The sequence below is a fragment of the Labeo rohita genome, chromosome 16, assembly GCF_022985175.1.
Source record: "Labeo rohita strain BAU-BD-2019 chromosome 16, IGBB_LRoh.1.0, whole genome shotgun sequence".
NCBI lineage: Eukaryota > Metazoa > Chordata > Actinopteri > Cypriniformes > Cyprinidae > Labeo > Labeo rohita.
Window position 1 is genome coordinate 17,749,649 of NC_066884.1, and position 19,159 is coordinate 17,768,807.

The window sequence follows — 19,159 nt, forward strand, 5'->3', positions numbered from 1 at the left end:
CAGTGGAATAATTCATGGGAAATGGTTCATTAAATTGCATGACTAGATCACAGCACAGCAATGCCTAATGTTTTTCCACATGGTGAGACCAAACAAAAAGATAAGAGCCTGTGATACCGTGCTTAGGAAAATTAACTTTTCTGTAAATGTCAAGCATTACAATATGTCTCTCTACGTATATAAATGATGATATTTTGAAAGAAATCTCCCTCTTCATCATCCTGTGCTCTTACGCACAGCCCTGTTGTCCCATTCACCCATATGTGCAAAACACACTTCCTTGGACAAATACCATTGTCTTGTAAGCACTGGACGGTAATTGTTTTTCAGGATGACGTATGTAAAAGAACCTCTGCGTGACTCTGTGACATAGCTTGTGTGTCCGGACACTATGTCATGTAAGGAAATAGTGATGCAATTGTATTCATACAACACATACTGTACATGCTAAAGCTAAATACAGCTGTCAATGTGTGTTTATAACAGTTACATAAACATAAGAGTTTGGCTGTCATATGGAAGTAACAATCCCATTCAGTATTCATTTCTTCAAAAAAAAAAAAACCTGACACTGTTCTGTTGTTGGCTGCACAGACGAGCACAGAACATTATTTAGAGTCGTAGCCTCAGAGGAGACAAGACAGCAGCGGATTTATTGATTTATTTACTGTATATTACGCTGCTACCACACACATCTAATATAAACATTTCCCAGCTGTTTACCTTCACAGACATAACCGACTATTTTTGTAACCTGTGTGTTTTTAACATAAACTTGTGTTTATTTGACAGTTTAAGTGCAATATGACATGAAAGACAACTCACAGTTTTAGTTTAGTACTCACATGCCGTGTGACAGCCCACTTTTTGTGTGTATTCGCTTTGGATGTGTGCGCTCAGAAAACCCTATATCAAAAGTTTAAACTGGTATGGCTTTAAAATACATGATTTCAGCACGATAGACATGATATTTAAAACCGAACAGATGTTTTTAGCAGAGTATCTGAGGTATGAGCTGTAAAGGCACAGCTCTATCCTGGAAAAAGGGGCGAGGAGCAGCAGCTCATTTGCATTTAAAGAGACATCCACTCAAAACAGAAACTTCACAGACACACTCTGGGGACACCTGAGACCAATATTACATCTTGTAAAAAGGCGCATAATAAGTCCCCTTTAAGGGATACAAAACTCACTTTTGCATATTGTTTGAACATAAATGTGTATTGGCAGTGTGTACACAAGCACCCAATAATGATAAAATCCACCCAGTGGTACTTTTTTATCTTTATAAGTAATATAAATCAAGCAAAATCAAGCCATTCTCAGCTTCTTGTCCGTGCGGCATCACAAAAGCTCAGGCCGCTCCCACGATAGTTGATTAACACAGCCATCTTACCGCAGACCCGCCCTGAATGAGCTGTGAACAGTTCAACTCCGACCACCATTGTGGCGACTCTGGTGCAGCGGAAGACTAGAATGTCTCAGATTAAGTGATTGAGGTGTTTTGGTGTTGGTTGTAATAATGAACATAGCAGTCAGAATTTACTCCTGACATCTGAGCCACTGAAGACACAGGATTAACGTTGCTTTCGTTTTTGAAGGAAATGCCCCCGGCGGTCTACATAAATGTGTCTATGTTCGCCCAAATAATTCGCGATTCAGTTTCACCTACAGCAGAAGTGAGTATAAGGGTTTTTTATGCATCTTTGCAAATCGCCCTTCTTAATAATGTGCTAGTTACCAAGTTTCGCTCATTAGCATTTAACGGCAAATGCAGCAAAACGGCTGATTTAAAACATATATATTTTATGTATGCTAAACATTTAGTATGTTATAGACTTCTCATTAAGACCCTAACAAATCATATCAACTTGTGGAAAATGGGCATCCGATGACCCCTTTAAGAATGGGAATTAAAGTACCACATGACAATGGTCTTTTAAATAAAAAAAAGAAGGTCAATTTAGCCAAGGATTTTCACACACAGTATCGATTTACATTGCAATAAAATCTCCAGCACCTGTAAACGCTGACATGACAGTATGTCCCCATGTAAAACAATTATTCAATTAGGGCTATAGAGCATAACGTCACTTGCTGAATGCAACTTTTGCACCTGCAAGGTATGCACACAGTCAGAAAATATTAGAGCGGCACTGTGATTGTTCTTCTGAAGTTCTGAGTTTCACTTCCTGTGTTACTTCCTGCAAGGGATTCTTAACATGTTTTCATGTCATGCAGTATTCATGTTGTTATCTGATACTGAGACATATGGACAGGCACACCACCTGTGTGTCACATACAGAGGGGGGTGGATTCCTGTTCAGCACACCACACACAAACAGGAATATGAGTTAGCCTTTGGTCACACAAACAAATCCACTACACGAAACATGAGAGAAACAGACAGACATGTGGGGGAAGAAAAGGGACACAGGAAGAGAACAGTGAAAGAGCAAGAACTGTCGCATGCTAAACCAGAGAGCCTCTTAGCAGCTCTGGCTGGCAGGAAAACAGATGGGCGCAGAAACCCGCTCTCTCACTCGCTCACTCGCTCACTAGCACCCCTGGTCGCATCACGCACACACGTCGCGATGTGAGACGGGAGGGTAATTAACTTTCTTTGGCTGTTGCCGTCTGTTAGAGAAAAGCAAATTAAGCCCCTACAGCATCTCCTTCTTCCTATTCACAGTCCTTCCATCTTACTCTCTACGCCTCCACCTCCGTTATCTCCCGTTCAGAATGTTTCAGTAAAGTTCTCCTATTTCAGAGACAAACTAGCACAACAGAGAAAAGAGAAAATGTCAGTCGAGATTATATCTGTGAACTTTTTATATCAAATATACATGAAAAACAGATAGAATGATAGAAAAACACAACCGACAGAGGGAAATAATATGACAGAAAAACAGAATGACAGATAGAATGATAGAACGACAGAGACAAAAAGTACGACAGAACAACAGACAGATGAAAACAACAATAGATCTAATGAGAGACAGACAGAAAGAACGACAGTTCGAATGGCAGACAGACAGAAAAAAATAATAGATAGACAGACAGACAGACAGACGGAGAGACATACAGAAAGACACAATAGAACGACAGAGACGGAAAGAATGACAGAACAACAGCAAGATTGAAAGAGCAATAAACAGACAGCAGACAGACGGAAAGAACAACAGACAGAATAACAGACAGACAGGTGAAAAGAATGATAGAAAGACAAAAAGAGAGATAGACAGACAGACAATAGACAGAGAGACAGACAAAAAAATGATAGAAAAAAAAACAGACAAAAAAGAATAATAGAAAGACGGACAGATGGACAGAGAGACACATGAAAAGAATGATGGAAAGACAGACAGACAAAAAGAATGACAGACAGACAGACAGAAGGACAGATGGACAGACAGATCGAAAAGAATGATGGAAAGACAGACAAAAAGAAAGACAGGCAGATGGACAGAGACAGACAAAAAGAATGATGGAAAGACAGACAGACAGACAGACAGATGGAAGGACAGAGAGACAGATGAAAATAATGGTAGAAAGACAGACAGACAGAAAGAACAACAGAATGACGGACAAAACAATGGAAAGAGCAATAGATACAACAACAGACAGACAGAAAGAACAATAGATAGAATGACAGAGACAGATGAAAATAATGATAGAAAGACAGACAGAGAGAGACAGACAAAAAGAATGATAGAATGACAGAGACGGAAAGAATGACAGAACAACAGACAGATAGAATGACAGACAGAAAGAAAGGCAGATCGAATGACGGACAGATAGAAAAAACAATAGACAGAATGACAGACATACAAGAAATGTTTCTGTGACCAAAAAAAAATTATGACAACCTATAGACTGGACTGCACATTTGTCCCTCACAGCCACATTTTTCTTTCCTTTGTAAAAAAAATTCAATATGGCGCCTATGCTTACTGCAGTCAAAGAGTCCATTTGCACATTCGTGCAGGTCTTGACTTCAGTATGACATTGAATTATGCATATTAGATTAGTCCATCCCAAACTGCAGCCAGATAAATGAATTACAAGCCTGATGGCATTACAGTACGAATGGGTCATAAAAGTCGAACGAGCTACGCTTTATCAGATTTCAGCTCAACTAACACGCGTGCCAACCACAGGAGCACACATTCACCCTGCAATGAGGAACAGCATGCACGCAGCAGCCAAACGCTTAGGGTAGGGGGTACTAAAGACATCGGAAACAGCTCTATTTTTGTCTGAATGAAGTGTGCATATGATCCATGTGTGATGTGATACACGTCTTTTTCAATTGGTTTGCTTGTCAGTTCAGGTTAAATATGCAACATGCACACTGAGGGATCATATCACAACATCACGATTAGAATGTCGTTATCTAGTTATCGGCCGTCTACAGCAAGAAGGGCCAAAAGTACGGTAGAGATGGAGGATTAGTTTATATATATATATATATATATATATTTCTGAGTGGCAGTGAATTCAGAGATGGTGCTTTGTCAGAGAGGATTTTAACATGCAGACAGTGCATTGTACTTTAGTGTGCGGTTAGACTTCCAGCATGATAAACTCTCTCTGAGAAGTTGCGTCAATCATAACAATAAATTCCAAGGTAATTATAGTGACTTAGAATCACCTGCTGTGAGCAATGATTGTTATTTTGAATAATCTGTAGGTCTATGTTAGTTCTGTGCAATAAAAAGTACATGTTTATCCTGTCTATTGAAGAGCTGTGTATTCTTTGATTTAGTCTTGGCTATTTTATAATTGCTCGTCGATGTGCACCTACAGATGCATCACATCAATTCATGAGAATTGTGTTTTTAAAATCGTGTATCAAGTTTGGTTCAAATGTTAAATGTTCTTCTAACTGGAAAGAAACTCATTAAACTATCTTTCTTATTCATACACACAGCCTTGGCAAGAAACCCCCTCAGTGTCAATACTGTACTAAATACCTTGGCATTTAGCAAACTAAATACAATTAGCACTACCACTTAAAAGGACTTCTCCTGCTGCAAATTGCGCACTTCACACATCATAGTTTGCATTGTGGAATTTTTCTAATTTAGGGTTTAAAGATTCACAGTTAACAAGGGTGTGCATGTAGACGTGCAATTGTGCAGTCAGTGCCAAACTGTTGATGGGTACATCACAACCACGACTGCTGCAACTTCCGTTTAGGTATCTTTCAGAGGAACAAAGGCTGTCTGTTTAGGGGAAGGTCAGTGACATCAGAACCCGCTGATTGTGTCACGTGTTTAACTGTCTGAAATCAAAGTAAAAGCTTCTTGTTACTGGTGTGAAAGCTGTTGTCGATCAATCCCTGCCAGCACTAAATTTCAGTGTTTCTACAGAAACATCAATATTGAAGAATGAGGAATTATACTGAATTACATTTAGCATTGTGTCTCAAGAAAAACACTTCTGATGCTTTTATCAAACACTCTATAAAAATCTTGTTTGGTACATTGTCAAGATCATTTAACCAAACACAGTGAACTACCTTCCTTTATCGATTCTTTTTTTATGAAAATAAAAATGCATATTTGTCTAATGCACATCTGAACTACCCGTTATGGCCTTTCAGCTTAGATTTTTGTAAGGGTTTTTATTCCGAAAATACCTCCCATTTGCAAAAACTTCCTCTCATACAGTACATACTGTTCCTCCTAAAGCACTACATAGCAACAAAAAAACTACAGTGCAACATGCCAAACACCTGTAGCACTTCAAAAATCATTTTGCATAAATGGGGATGAACAGATTTATTTGAATAGATGTGCAAAGTGAGCTGACTGCTTCAGTGACAAGTGAGTCTAAATATGTACTAAAATTGCAGCTCTAAAGTACATTGTAAATATATGTGTATATATATATATATATATACAGAAAGAGAGAGAGAGAAAGAGAGAGCGCAAATATAAAGAGAGAAAGGGCGTTTCCTCCAAGGAGGCAGTGTCTCCTCCAAAATGTTGTAGTACAAAAATAAAACAATGGCAATACTACAAAATATAACATTAAAAACTGTATAAATCACTAATTTTCTAAAAGAAATATTGTCCAACAGCGATACCCGCAGGTAAAGTTACAGCAGGAGTCCACGTGTCTCTCGCCTCCCCTGAGCCCACTGAGTTTTAACAGACCCCATAAAGTATGCGGTGAGTTTGGTGGGGGGTAACTGAGAGTGAATGGGAGAATGTCATGCCTCCATCGTGATATTATTGGATATGACTGGTTCTGTTCGGCTGTGATTGGTTCATGCTATAAATCCAGCCTCTTGTGTTTGTGAGCATTCCGTATTCATGAATCAGACTGAACGAACAATATAATGCGTTAATGGAAAGACTAATTTAAAAAGTAAGTAAACAACTTACACACTTAGATATAACCACTTTGATACGTCAAAATAAGACTTAAAATGGAATCAAAAAACATGACCTGAGGGAGTTTTTAGAGAGTAATCAGCTTGATGATATTTAAAGTAAATTTAAAGTAAATATATATATATACTGTATCAGCAAAAACACTTTTTTTATTAAAGGTGATGTTTTAAACCCCAATTATCAACAATTCCCAGACACAAATGAATAAAACTCTACTTACTGCAGAAACACAAGCCACCTACTGTGAAAGCACAAAAAAAAAAACCTGATATGGACAAACCCCACGTCTGAGAGACAGCATGAGAGAGAGAGCGAAATGTTTGTTTCCTGTAATGATAATTCAGCACGTATTCAGAAGAGGTGTTGAAAAAAGGTTCAAGATGTGGAGGTTTATGACTATGTATGTGCGTGCGGCGTGATAAAACATCAAAGAAAAAAATCCAACTCCGAGCAGGACGGAGCTGCCAGACTTCGTTTCATAATTAACACACATGCGAGATACGCTCCTGCATAATGAACTCTCTGTGAATGACAGCAAAAGAATCGCGGCTGTTTAACAGACCCAAACCAGTTATCACGGCGAGCTTCAGTCTCCTAATGACTCCTGCAGAGCACGTCCAGCTCCTGCTCTATAGAGGCATTCAAACCAGTGTAGAACTTCTGCTATCAGCCGTGAGTGGGAGTCATCTCGGGCTGAAGCATCTGTCTAGGCTATTCATATTTGCTTTTGTGGTTCAGATATTACATACAATGACAAGCCATAAATGTGTGACAGTAGCTTGGCTGCTATTAAAAATAGTGTCACTTTTATGGTAACAAGCTACTTTTGCCAACCACTGTTACTTGTGTGTTATTATAATGCCTGTGCAACAGTGAGCTAAAGCAATAATCAGCACTCTGTTTTATGTATAAAGAACTGGTATATTTGGAGACATGAAATAAAAGTGTTCATACCTTGACTTTTTTGAAAGAAATCTCTTATGTTCACCGAGGCTTCACTGTAAAAAAAAAAAAAAAAAAAAAAATTCCACCTACTTTCACATCTACGTTGCTCCATTGAAAGTATAATCAAATTGGCTGTACAAGTTAATTAGACTTAAAGTATATAAAGTTGAATCACTAACACTTCACAATAAGATGTCATTTGTTAACATTAGTTAATGTATTAACTAATATAAGCGAACAATGAACAATATATTTATTACAGTATTTATTAATCTTTGTTAATGTTAGTAAAAATTGTTGTTTATGTTTGTTCACAGTGCATTAACTAATGTTAACAAAAATGTGATTTTAATAATGCATTAGTAAATGCTGAAATTAACATTAACTAAGATTAATAAATGCTGTAGAAGTATTGTTCATTCTTAGTTCATGTTAACTAATGCAGTTAACTAATGTTAACTAATAAACCATACTACAATAAGGTGTCGTTTGTTAACATTAATTTATTTGTTAACTAACATGAACGACCAGTCAAAAATACATTCATTACACTATATTGAAATTTTTGTTAATGCTAGTTAATAAAAATAGTCGTTCATTGTTTGTTCATGTTAGTTCACAGTGCATTAACTAATGTTAACAAACACAACTTGTGATTTTAATAATGCATCAGTAAATGTTGAATTTAACATTAACTAAGCTTAGTAATTGCTGAAGTATTGTTCATTTGTAGTTCATGTTAACTAATGCAGTTAACTAATGTTAACTAATGAACCATATTACAATAAGGTGTCATTTGTTAACATTAGTTCATGTGTTAACTAACATGAACGACCAGTGAAAATACATTTATTACACTATTAATCTTTGTTAATGTTGGTTAATAAAACAGTCGTTCATTGTTTGTTCATATTAGTTCACAGTGCATTAACTAATGTTAACAAACACAACTTGTGGTTTTAATAAGGCATTAGAAAATGTTAAAATTAACATTAGATTAATAAATGCTGTAGAAGCATTGTTCATTCTTAGTTCATATTAACTAATGCAGTTGAACCATATTACAATAAGTTGTCATTTGTTAACATTAATGTATTAATGTATTAACTTACATGAACGAACAATAAACACTACATTACACTATTTATAAATCTTTGTTGATGTTAGTTAATAAAAATACAGTCATTCATTGTGTTCATGTTATTTAACAATGCACTTGTTACAATAATAATAATAATAATAATGCATTAGTAAATACTGAAATTAACATTAACTAAGATTAATAAATGCTAACTAACTAACTAATATTAACTGATGTAGTTATCTAGTGTTAACTAACAACCCCGTTGTAAAGTCGAATTCGACCGTTGAATCTTGTATTTAAAAAAAGTGAAAACTGAAAAACTTAAATGGTTAAATTAATTTGATTCAAAACACAGTATAAATATTTTTACAATCTGAAAAATTTACAAGTGAAAAATATTACAATTTACAACATGTCTTCTATTTTAATACATTTTAAAATATATTTTTTTCTTATGATGGCAAAGCCAAATTTTCATCAGCCTATACTCCAGTCTTCAGTGTCACACGATCCTTTAAAAATCATTCGAATAAACATAAGAAACATTTTTCATCATTACCTTCAATATTCAAAATAGTTTTTTTTCAACATTTTTTGATTAATAGAAAGTTCAAAAGAACATTCAAAGTATAAATCTTTTATAGCATGTACTTACTTTCACTTTTGATCCATCCTTGCTGAATAAAAACATGTATTTGTTTTAATAATTGAACTAAATGATTTTAATAAATAATTAACGATGCAATGTGAATCATTAGCTTCACAATGTCACGAAGATTTATGCATCACATGCCTTGTTTAACGTCGAAATGCGCGTAGTGAATATAACTTGCAGTTATGTAAGCCTTATGTGGCTTCGTCTGATTCAAATCGATAACTCACGAGTTTGTGAGACTTTCTGAATGATTCACTGACTACCTCATAAGGGTCATTTGTTCGGGTAATACCGGTTGCTATGTATGTTTTGTTTGTGTGCGTGCAGCTCAATAGAAAAACACGTTTTCTTGCCGTTATTGTAGTGAAACACAGTTTCTTTACACATTCATTTCAGACTGCAAGCTAACCACTGGTGCGTGTGTATGTGCAGACCCATAACCGAACATGATATATACGCAATATAAAAAAATTCCCCTCTGTCCTGACACAGGAAAAACTAATGTCCTTAAATAAACATACTAGCTTACTAAATCCCAAGTCAGCACTTGAGTAAAGACAAATACAGAAAGAAGAAAAGAAGGAGGATGTAGTTGAAAAGACGAATGATTCTCACTTTCCCATGAATCCCGTGTGTGTTTATAGGGATGGGCCAACCAATCATATAACACTACAACAGGATCCATGTTTTAATAGGTCCACAGTATTACCCAGAATCCAGCAATAGTGCATAACTTACCAGTCTAATTTCAGACACCGACAGTGAGCGGTGAAGTCACCAGATCTCAGACAAATTGTTGAAGTTGTATGTGTGTGTGTGTGTGTGTGTGTGTGTATCTCAGGGATGAAAAAAGAGGGACACAGTGAACAGGAAACTTTCAAGGCTTTATGGTTCTATTCTCAAAACAGCTATAAAAAGCTTTCCTACTTTTTTGTTTTAACAAAACCTTATCAAAATCTAGAAGAGTGAGAGGAAATAATGATGAGGGAGGATCATTTTGATGCAGAGCATCCACACGCTGTAATGCCAAATTTGGTGCAGAAATCGGACTGAGGTACAACTGCGCTTCCCCAAAGCCTATGTTTGCAACTTCCTCTTCCTCTCAAAGATGATTACATGCCTCAAGCACAGGCTCTTTCAAACCAGCATAGCTAACAATCTACACACACATTCTCAAAGAATCACAAAGGAGCGGGAAACGGGGTGACGGAGATGGAGGGAGCCGTGATGCAAAAACTGCACCCAATGCAAAAAACAAACACAAATTGATTACCAATGCAAAGCCTGGCACCAACAGCAAGTACAATTAAATACTTCAATTTGCAATCATTCAGCCATTTTGTGGTGTAACGCAGATCAATAGGCATTACTGTCTATTTAAAGTTTAGAGCGCTATACACACACTCGCATTAAAAACAAAACTGCTGAGAATAAAACGGCACTTCAGATCACTGTTTCTTCTGTTGTATTCATTTGTTTCTTTATGTTATACTTTTTATCATCCCCTTATTATATGTTCTACTTTGAATGCCTTATATGAATGCATTTTGTTGTTTGGCTCTTGCTCTGCTTTCAATCTTAAAACATGAAAATCCATACAAAAGTGTAAATGTGACCCTGAACCACGAAACCAGTCATAAGTATCATGGTTATATTTGTAGCAATAGCCAACAATACATTGTATGGGTCAAAATTACTGTTTTTTCTTTTACGCCAAAAATCATTAGGATATTAAGTGAAGGTCATGTTCCATGAAGATATTTTGTAAATTTTCTACTGTAAATATATCAAAATCTAACTTTTGATTAGTAATATGCATTGCTAAGAACTTCATTTGGACAACTTTGAAGGTGATTTTAGATTTTTTTGCCCCCTCAGATTCCAGATTTTCAAATAGTTGTATCTCGGCCAAATACTGTCCTATTATAACAAACCATACATCAATGAAAATATTTATTCAGCTTTCAGATAATGTATTAATCTAAATTTTTAAAAAAAATGTAGTCTTATGACTGGTTTTGTGGTTCAGGCTTACAAATTATTACTTCCTACATTACAAAATTATTACTTCCTAAAATTACAATAATGTAAATAAATAGTGAAATAAACTATTTTAATATTCATTGTGTGAAAATGATTTGTCCATTTTTAAATTACGACTGACCCATATTGTGGCATAATGTCCATAGCGTAAAATAAGATGGCCCATCATTTTAAAATGCAGTTTTGTTAAATTGTGTTCATTTTTAATACATAAAATTATAGCTGTAAAGTTAACAATACTAAGCCAGGAGTCAGCCTTTTTTCTAATAAACACAACATCACTTGAGATGTGGTAAAATGAAAATGCATTGGGAACAGTGTTTGTTTTTAAAGGTTAAATAAACGGTTAATAATTGGTTACACGGAACTTTATTACATTAATTTAACACCATATACAACAGCCTACTTGCTGCACAGTCTGCAACTTTTGTTAGGGCACCTTATTTTGCGGGGCTTTCTAAAAAAAGATTCTAAAGCCCTATTGATTCACAGCTGCTACATATAGTGTTTTGACCTCGACAACCCAACTAGGCTAGCCTACATTTTACCACAAACTTGCGGCTAGTTAACTTTCTAAATAAGGCGCAATCGCGTTTGCTAAGGGTCGGGACTTACAGTAACATCAACACACTGAAACTATTGTATTCAGAATATAAAATATTTTATAGCACTTTTTAATCTGTGATTGTGTGTTAAAAGTGTTCACGAGATACCAAACTTTCGCCAGCCGTCTTCTCTCCACAGATGATCCAGACAGACGTGGTGTGCACGGAGGGGAGGGGCTGTGTGCGTGTGTGTGTGTGAGGGAGAGACGCGTGAGTAACAGAGAGATGAAGAGAGAGCAGGGAAAGGAAATGCAGTTGAACGAATTCGCTGCGTGTTTTAAATAGCGTACAAAAGAATAACGAAACGCAATATGTGACGGTCGGTATTGATTTTTTTTATTTTTTTTTTGGTCGGTGTTGAATCTGTGGCGGTCGGAATTTAATCTGTGGCACACCGCCACAGATTCGTCTATGTGTGGGAAACACTGGGGAATTTTTATTATTTCAAAAAAATTATAAATAAATACAGAAAAAAAAATCCTGTGACCTATGTACAGTTAAGGTCAAAAGTTTACATACACCTTGCAGATTCTGCAAAATGTTAATTATTTTATCAATATTAGAGGGATAATACAAAATGTATGTTATTTTTTATTTAGTACTGACCTAAATAAGATATTTCACATAAAAGACATTTACATACAGTCCACGAGAGAAAATATAAGTTGAATTTATAAAAATGACCCTGTTCAAAAGTTTACTCACACTTGATTCTTAATACTATGTTGTTACCTGTGTTGTTTTTTTTTTTTTTTTTTTTTTGTTTTGTTTTGTTTTTTTTTGTTTAGTGATAGTTGTTCATGAGTCCCTTGTTTGTCCTTAACAGTTAAACTGCCCGCTGTTCTTCATAAAAATCCTTCAAGTCCCAAAAATTCTTAGTTTTTTCAGCATTTTTGTGTATTTGAACCCTTTCCAACAATGCCTGTATGATTTTGAGATCCATCAGGACAACTGAGGGACTCATATACAACTATTACAGAACGTTCAAACACTCAATGATGCGGCAGAAGGAGAAATTATGCATTAAGTGCCAGAGGTGTAAACTTTTGAACAGAATGATGATGCGTACTTTTTAATTTTGCCTATATATCATATTTTTTTCCATTTAGTACTGCCCTTCAGAAGCTACAGAAGATACTTACATTTCCCCAGAAGACAAAATAAGTTAAATTTACCCTGATCTTCAAATTCAAAAAGTTTTCACCCCAAACAAGGGACTCGTAAACAACTTTCACTAAACAAAAAAAAAAAAAAAAACAGCTGTGGATCATTCAGGTAACAACACAGTATTAAGAATCAAGTGTATGTAAACTTTTGAACGGGTCATTTTTATAAATTCAACTATTATTTTCTCTTGTGGACTACATGTAAATGTCTTTAAGTGAAATATCTTATTCAGGTCAGTACTAAAAAAAAAAAACTTGCATTTTGTATGATCCCTCTTATTTTGGTAAAATAATTAACATTTTGCAGATTCTGCAAGGTTTATATAAACTTTTGACCTCAACTGTATACACTGTTGGACATTGTTAATGGTCAAATTAAATGAATCAGTAAGAGTATGAAAAGTGTGTTTGCTTTGTTAAAGTTCACAGGGCTAAAAAGTGGGCAAATTAAAATAATTATAAAAAATCTATCACATCACATGCGGAAGGACCGCAATAGGCTTCTTCGCTTTCAGGCACTGTAAGTATATGCAAACTGCTTCATTAAATTAATCATGCGTTGTGAGTAAAACTGAGCTGACATTAATTCACACTTTGTATAATAAAGAGACTAACCATAATCACATAATGACATAATCATCTGCTGTATATTCAGCGCATACCTGTTGAACTGAGGTCAGAGTGTGTGAAGGAAGGAGGTCGTATCCTACAGCGCAGGGGCTCCAGATGAGGGGAGGAGCTTGAGGTCCCACCACAGAAACCTGTCACTCACGCATACTCCCTGTAACACACAAAGACAAGCGTTAGAGAGATTACAACATGCAACAGTAACAATACATTAACAACATTTCAACAACATCACTCATCTTCAGAAAACAAATTAAGATGTTTTAGATGAAATCCAACAGCTTTCTGACCCTGCATAGACAGAAATGCAACTGACATGTTCAAGACGCAGAAAGGTAGGAAGGACATTATCAGTGGTTCAACTGTAATGTTATAAAGTTACAGGAACACATCTTGTGTGCAAAGAAACAAAAATAACGACTTTATTCGACAATTTCTTCTCTTCCATGTCAGTCTTTGACGCACGTCAAAAAGATTAATATTGCATAATTGTTGAATAAAGTTATTTTTGTTTTGTTTGCACACAAAAACTGTTGAACCACTGATGTCACATGGACTATTTTAATGACGTCCTTACTAACTTTCTAGGCCTTGAACGTGTCAGTTGCATTGCTGTTTTTGCAGGTTCAGAAAGCTCTCAGATTTCTTGAAAAATATCTTAATTTGTGTTCTGAAGACGAACAAAGGTCTTACGGGTTTGGAACGACATGAGGGTGAGTAATTAATGAAACAATTTTCATTTTTTGGTGAACTGTCCCTTTAAATCCACTTGTGAAAATGCCATTTTTCCAAATTTAAGTTACGTTTACATTAACATACAAATGTTAATATCATACATCTCTTGTTTTAAATTCTTCTAAATACTGAAACTGTCCATATTGTTAAGTTTGAGTTTAAGTTTAGTCCCAGATTCATCCTATAATTTTGACGTGGACTACAAATATATAAAAACAGAGACGGAAAGCAAGACAGGAAGTAAACACATGCAATAATTTTCAAAGCTTTAACACCTGTCACATATATAACACTTTAAATAAACATTGTGCAAATACCAAACCATTACACTACAAAATTGTCTGTTGTTTTTTTGTATTACTCAGAACATGAAGTACTTTGTACATTAGTGACGTTTTATCCACATAATGAATAAACTAAATTACAATTCAGTCAATTTCAGCCACTCAAAAATCATCACATCCAAATCAAAATGATATTGCAAGGACTTAAAACAAGAAATGATCAGTAAGACAGTTTTTGGTACCCCCTTGTGCTGCCACCATCTGTACAATCGCACCCTTGTGAATCATAAAATGACAGAAAGACGATATCGACCACATGAGGTGCAACATTACAGACAAAGCCTGAGAATTTCTTTTGGAAATACAAAAACTCTTGTGTTTATGTTTTTAAATATGTCATCTACAAAAAAAATCTCTAAAAACAGGACATGTCAGGACGTCCCACATTTCAAAATATTTCAAGAGAAATAAAACTGAATGACCACTCTGACCGGTGATTAAGATTCAGACTCGTGGGAAATCAGAAATCCCTCTCTGAAAATGAAGCAGTCGCATACAGTGCAAATCTATCAAACGAAGCGCAAAGTCATGATCGGAAACGACTACGAGATTATTTCAGACAGCCTCTCCTCCTCCAAGTTGGTGCTCCATCCAGTCTAATATATTCTTTTCCTTTCTTTCATTACCTCCCTCTCTCCCGCATCTCAACTGAAGTGTTCGTGTGTGAGTTTGTCGAGATGATGGAGTCAGAATCAGTTATTCCGGGTTATTCTGCTACACGCAGCTCAGGCGTACCGCATTCTGAGCTAAGATGAATAAAAGATCAGCATGCAGCCCAACATCCCTATCAAACGGAGAGTGACACTCGCACACACAGTATGCAGTGGGGTTTTGAGCGAGGTGCTGGTCACTGAGTCGCTCCTGTTCATCAAAAGCACTTTTCTAATCCCTCACACACTGTACAGACCTTTCCACAGTCCACCGCACAACATACACACACGCTGCATCTGAACTCAAAGACTGTGTTTGTTAGACAAACTTCCCAAAAACCTGATTGTGTTTCTGAGGTGTTTGACATTGCTAGTGCTAGAGCCTTTCCCAGGAACCATGGCAACGGCTGCTAGGTGAACAAAGGCCCAATTAAAGACTCTCATCTACTGTGGGCAGGTCACTACGGCAACAAACAGCCTTTATATCCTTCACAAGATCCAGAAACACAAAAATCAGACATATTTCATACATTCTTCTAGCATTTTAGTCCACTTGTTAGTCAAAGATTCTTTCACTGTACTTTAGTTTAACTATTTTCTACAACAAATATTGTGCAAATGCAAGCTGTCATTCTAAATAATTATCAGTTAGCATTACTCAAAACTTACTGTACTGAGATGTTAAAACACCCCAATGTACAAAGTAAACAACTCACCAACAACTTTTGATTTTAATCCACTTTATAGTCAAGGTTTCTCTCAATGTCATTTAGTTTTACATCATTTTTCACTACACACTACTACTAAATGCTGGTCTCAGCCTGTTGGGTCAATTTCTTGGGTTATTTTTTACCCGGGTGCTGGGTAGTTTTTCTGTAACTCAGCTGCTGGTTCATTTTCAATGGCAGTGCAAATGAATCCAGTAACATTTACATTTACTCACACTTACAAAAATTAACCATGATTTTACTACATGTAAAACCAAAAAAATCACGGTTACTATAGTTAAATTTTGGTAACTACAAATTAACCATGGTTTCGCTACAAATAAAACCAAAAAAAAAAAAAAGAATACTACAGTTAACCCATGGTAACTACAAATTAACCATGGTTTCGCTACAAATAAAACCAAAAAAGAAAAAAAAGAATACTACAGTTAACCCATGGTAACTACAAATTAACCATGGTTTCGCTACAAATAAAACCAAAAAAAAAATAAAATGAATACTACGGTTAACCCATGGTAACTACAAATTAACCATGGTTTCGCTACAAATAAAACCAAAAAAAAAATAAAATGAATACTACGGTTAACCCATGGTAACTACAAATTAACCATGGTTTTACTACAAATAAAACCACAAAAACATGAATACTACAGTTAACCCATGGTAACTACAAATTAACCATGGTTTCGCTACAAATAAAACCAAAAAAACATAAATACGACAGTTAACCCATGGTAACTACAAATTAACCATGGTTTCGCTACAAATAAAACCAAAAAAACATGAATACGACAGTTAACCCATGGTAACTACAAACTAACCATGGTTTTACTACAAATAAAACCACAAAAACACGGTTACCATAGTTAACCCATGACAAATTAACCATGGTTTTGCTACAAATAAAACCAATAATGGTTCCTATAGTTAACCCATGGTTAACCCACTACAAATTAAGCATGGTTTTACTACAAAAAAAAAAAAAAAAGAAAACATGGTTACTATAGTTAAATCATTCGTATAGTTAAATCAAAATCGTTTTGTTACACTACCATAGTTTAACCATGGGGTTTTACTACAAATAAAACCATAGCTACTAGGGATGCAACAATATAGTTAGTCCACGGTTCAATACGTACCTCGGTTTTTAACAACAGTTTTCGGTTCGGTTCTGATATCTTGCCACTTCCGTGTAGGGTTTTTTGTGGAACAAATTAACAAAATACTCCCGTAAAGCTCTGTACACTAGAAAAAGCATGGTTTAGTATATGTCTGCCTAATTTTTCTTTTGAAAGAGGTATTATTATTTTTATTATTATGATTTTTATGCAAAATAGGAATGGGTTTCATTCATACTGGACACCATGTGAATTAAAAACAAGTTATAATGTTTTTATAACTTTTGTTTTTATAACTTTTGTTGGACAACAGGTTTAGAAAGGCTCATCATTGCATGTCATTAGAATGGAAGATTTTTCAAATATAAGAGGGGAAGCATTTCCTCATTTCAGCATGTGAAATCGCGGGTACACATACAGCAAATTCCGAGAGAAATAAAACAAGGAAGTTACAATGCAAAACCAAAAAAAACGGAATTCACAAGCGCGTATTGAACCATGGATGTCGTACCGAACGGTTCGATATTATATTGAGTATTGTGACATCCCTAATAGTTACTATAGTTAACCCAATGTAACTACAAATTAACCGCGGTTTTACTACAAATAAAACCATAGTTACTATAGTTAACCCATTGTAACTACAAATTAGCCAGGGTTTTGCTACAAATAAAACCAAAAATCCATGGTTATTATAGTTAAATCATGGTAACTACAAATTAACCATGGTTTTGCTACACTACCATGGTATTTGTAGTAAAACTGTGGTCATAGAAACGGTAATCAATACGCCAAAAAAAGACATGGTTACTATACTTTTACTACAGTAAAACCATGGCTAAACCAAGGGCAGCGCTTGGTCAGATTAATCCAATTTTGGGTAGTCTGTGCCAAACAACTGTACATTGAGAAAACTTGACTGACAGGAAACTTTCTGAATGAAATTAAGGTTTGTATCGCACTGTATTCCTATCAAATTATAACGAATAAACAAATGCGTGACAATGGCTGAAATTTGCTCTTATATGTAACAAAGTTTAAGTGGGCTCCACAGACTACAATAGAAATATACTGATTTAGCGCATTAGCAACACAATGCTCGCGCTATGCATTTGACAGGGTGAAACTTAAAAGTCTGACAGACAAGATGGATGAGGTAAAGCTGTTTTGATGTAACTTTTCAAACATGAATATAAGATAATTCATGAATATAAGTCATTTAATGAACTGGAACAGCCTGCTAATTGCAGTTTTCTTCCCACAGTCTTCCATTGGCTGCTCTTGCTGCTCCTGCCACTTCCTAAAACCGTTACTGAAAGTTTTTGGAGATTTTATGATTGTAAAAGATTGACTTGACATAGAATAAAAATACTGTATATGAACTGTTCTTGTCCTACACATATACAGTATATAAAGTTTGTGTATAAAATTGTATTTTTATTATTTAAATTAAAAGAATAAAATTAAAAGAATTTTTAGTGCTTTTTGCCATTTTTAACTGCCTTTGTTGGCATATAATAAAAAAAAAAGATTGCCAAATTCAACAGATTTTACTAACAGTCCAATCTCTGTGTAAAAATAAAATAATAACGCTTTCAGCTTTCTAAAGTTATTTTTACCCCCTGCAGTTTGGCTTCAAATCTCAGGTGAAAACTGTCATTTTGACCCTCCTCTAAAAAACAGTGGATTACTCAGGAAATATACATCTGTGACATCAAATATCACTATTTACATTTGTCTGCCTACAGAAAAAATATTCACAAAACCAAAAATTTGAGTCATGGGGCGTTTCCAAAATTTGGTTGACCCATCTGTCTGGGCTAATCCAGTTGCTGAATAATACATCGGCATATTCAAATATTAAATATTTGAATATGCTGATAATTACCATGACATGTTCTGAACGATCTGTGTTTGCATAGTAATTTTCATAAACTGTCTAGAAATTGTAGATTGGGTGGAGTTTTGTTTTGTGAGCATGTCTACATGAACCACTCTTTTATTTATTTTATTTTTTTAAATAAAGGAGATCCTGCTTTAATCAAATACATTTCA

At 35.3% G+C, this 19,159-nt stretch overlaps 1 protein-coding gene across 1 annotated transcript in view; it reads right to left on the reverse strand.

Moving 5' to 3' along the window:
- galnt1 (UDP-N-acetyl-alpha-D-galactosamine:polypeptide N-acetylgalactosaminyltransferase 1) overlaps positions 1–19,159 on the reverse strand; it is a 125,937-nt gene that overhangs the window by 64,697 nt on the left and 42,081 nt on the right. The window contains exon 2 of the mRNA XM_051130973.1: positions 13,565–13,683. The gene's annotated coding sequence lies outside the window, so the exon portion shown is untranslated. The remainder of the gene's footprint in view (positions 1–13,564; positions 13,684–19,159) is intronic.